Here is a 3698-nt window from a genome sequence, read left to right as displayed (position 1 = left end):
GTCGCGACAAATTTTAAGATCAGAGCTCATTTGTGTGAGAAAATGTGAAAAAAATCCCCCAAAAACCAGTTTTTTTGGCTTTATGGTTCTTTGGACAAAATTTGCACCACCACTTTCGTGTTCCTGGTAAAAAGATCTTTAATTTGATATATAGGTCGACCAGGTTTGTATAAGTCCTTCTATGGGTCTGTTTTTCAACATTTTTCATACCTTGTCCCCTTAAAACGCCTTTATCTCTTGAACCATTAAAGATAATAAAAACTGATTGCACCATTGAAAAGAACACAAAATTTACTAAAAGATAAGATTCCCTGTTTTGGTAAAACCCTCCCTCAAACACAACCAGAGGCTTGAGAAAAGATTTTTTTTTTTTGTATCTCTTTAAAAACTACCATTTTTTCAATTCGATTTTTTTCCAATTTTCCACTGAAATCCATTGAATTTCTCCTGATAGAAAAGTACCCCTTTTTGTCCTCTTTAATTCCATTATCTTGAATTTTCTGAGAAATCATTATTTACGGAGATATCTCTCACCTGATCACCAAACAATTTTCTCTCACCAGAAATTTGTAAAGAATTTGGATTCTGGATAAGTAATACAATTATTTAATATCCCTTTCAATCCAGAATTGAAGCCAATAAATTACGCCTTCGTAAAATAATGTTAAATATCAACATCAATGATTCCTTGGAAGTCAGTTTGACTTGGGAAAAACACCTTTGTCTTTGTATGTATATCTGTTATTTATGAATGAGTGAGCTCCCATGGCGTGGTGGTCACTGCGCTCGCCTTGCACGCGGGAGACCCGGGTTCGATTCCTGGCGGGGCTCGTTTCAGTCAGCTCCCATGGCGTAGTGGTCACTGCGCTCGCCTTGCACGCGGGAGACCCGGGTTCGAATCCCGGCAGGGTCAAGAAATTTGTATCATGCAAATGATTGATCCCGTGACTGGCTGTTGCGGGGCCCACTCAGCCTCGTGAGGAAATCCAATCTTCAGCTCCCATGGCGTAGTGGTCACTGCGCTCGCCTTGCACGCGGGAGACCCGGGTTCGATTCCCGGGGGAATGGCGTCAGCTCCCATGGCGTAGTGGTCACTGCACTCGCCTTGCACGCGGGAGACCCGGGTTCGATTCCCGGCGGGGCCAAGAAATTGTATCATGCAAATGATTGATTCCGTGACTGGCTGTTGCGGGGCCCACTCAGCCTCGTGAGGAAAATGAGTAGCTATGAGTTGTAAATGCGCATAGCGACCGGTGCCAGCATGGTAGGTAAACATTGGTTGTTAGGATTATTGAGATACTTATTGGGAAAAATCCTACAATGCTGCAGTGAGCACCAAAGTTGTGACATAATAACACAAAGAAATTGCATTTACATTCAAAAGTGTAAATAACTATCTACTATCAATATTCTTTGTGTGGAAACCAACTGCTAATAATGGTCAAAACTCAAAAATTAAAGATTTATAAACATTTTACCTTATTTCTGAGTAAAATAAGTTCTCTCTGAAATTCAAAGATCTGTCTAAGGTAGAAATACTCGTAAAGTTGATGATTAAGTTTCAACTCAATTTTCAAACATTCAATACTTTCGTGAATAACGTCAAGGTTTTCGGGGGATTCTGCTTTTTCCCGCTTGGGGATATCTCGGACGATGTAAGCACCTGTCATGATATTCGTGTGAAACACTGGATCTCCATTTGCATCTCGATGCTCACGTCCCACTATTTCTATAGCGTGTTTTAACAGTAGATGGTAAGCTTGGATCTCATATACACAGAACGGCAGAAGTAACGTGGAGGCGAGTAGCATGATAATATTGACAGCGCCCACAAAGAACACAAAGATGGAAAGACTATAGAAGATCCAGGGCACACTTGGATCAATGAACGGTATGTACATCGGGGTAGCCAGCAGTTTCTTCGGGTATTTTAATTTGTACACTCTTCCGATCCTCAACAACAACAACAACAACAACAACAACAACAAGAACTACATTACCACCACTAACCAAGGCCGTAGCCAGGATTTTGTCGAGGATAATGTTGTTGTTGTTTTTGTTGTAGTTGGTGTTGTTGTTAATGGAGGAAGAGGAGGAGGAAATAAGGCGATCAGGTGGGAGAAAATTGTTTGTCCACCGTTGTTGTTGTTTTTGTTGTTGTTGTTGTTGTTGTTGTTGTTGTTGTTGTTGTTGTTACTTGTTGTTACTTGTTTTGTTGTTCGTGTTGTTTTTGGAGGAAAATTCGGAGCGGCGATAGAAAGAAACAGGTGGACAGGGATTCATAGTAACGTAGGAAATTGACGGATTCTCCCTTTGTATCGTTAATATCTCCGTAAATAATGATTTCTCAGAAAATTCAAGATAATGGAATTAAAGAGGACAAAAAGGGGTACTTTTCTATCAGGAGAAATTCAATGGATGTCAGTGGAAAATTGAAGAAAAATCGAATTGAAAAAATGGTAGTTTTTAAAGAGATACAAAAGAATCTTTTTCTCAAGCCTCTGGTTGTGTTTGAGGGAGGGTTTTTACCAAAACAGGGAATCTTATCTTTTAGTTAATTTTTTATTATCTTTATTGGTTCAAGAGATAAAGGCGTTTTAACGGGACAAGGTATGAAAAATGTTGAAAAACAAAATCTGAATAACTCCGCCCCCTGTTGAAAATCGGATCTGTCCAGATAGCTTTTTCTGGTAGTCCTTTAGATCCTGCATCAACCCTCAAGCGTTGTACAGTCGTTCGCGGGACACCCTGTATACTTCTCTAGATTTTTCTCCCATTTTTATTATTATTATTATTATTTATTTTTATTGTGACGCAATTTTACTGTAAAGTTTCAAAAGTTATCTTTATTACAAATAAGTTTGTTAGAAGTTTATATACCTATTATTAGTTAGTAATTTTATTGTACTTATTTACACTTTGAAAAACATTATTTATTATAGCTTAGCCCAATGAAATTATTCCACTTGCGTTCTCTTTTTGATCAAAATAATTTTCAGCTTAGAAAACAAGGCTGGAGTACATAGGCATAGAATAGACGATCCTTGAAATTTTTTGGAGGAGTCCTAGTCAGTCCTGATACCTATCTATATTAATGAAAGAGTAAAACCTGACTCATTCACTCATTCATTCATTCATAATCAACGCACAGCCGGAACGGTTGGATCGATTTTGATGAGACTTCGAGAATAGCTTTCTTTTGATTTGAACAGGCCCACTAAGAACGGATTTTCCGAAACTCGCAGTGGTTTCCAAACTATGACCAGAAAACTACTAAAAATCGTTCATAATCAACGCACAGCCGAAACGGCTGGACCGATTTTGATGAAACTTTGAGAATAGCTTCCTTTTGATTTGAATAGGCCCACTAAGAACGGATTTTCCGAAACTCGCAGTGGTCTCCAAACTATGATCAACAAGCTGGGCCCGTCCCTCCGGGAATTTTTTAACCCGTAGTTTATTCGATCGTGATTGAAGAAAATCAGTACCTACATATGTACCTACCTAATTTGTTTAATATTCAGTTTATTATTATTCTTGATTTGATTTTACTTTCATGTAATGATTTAAAATCAAGACTAGAGCCCGTTCTCCCTTTATTCCCAATATAATGTATAAGTCACCCATCCATTTATTGGCCTTTCTCGGCGTAGCTTAACACAGGTGACGCTAAAACCGGTCTTAAATTATCGACTGAA

This window comes from Diaphorina citri, unplaced genomic scaffold (assembly GCF_000475195.1).
Source record: "Diaphorina citri unplaced genomic scaffold, Diaci psyllid genome assembly version 1.1 scaffold2958, whole genome shotgun sequence".
In the NCBI taxonomy this organism is placed as follows: Eukaryota; Metazoa; Arthropoda; class Insecta; order Hemiptera; family Psyllidae; genus Diaphorina; species Diaphorina citri.
Note: the sequence above shows the minus strand (reverse complement) of the source record.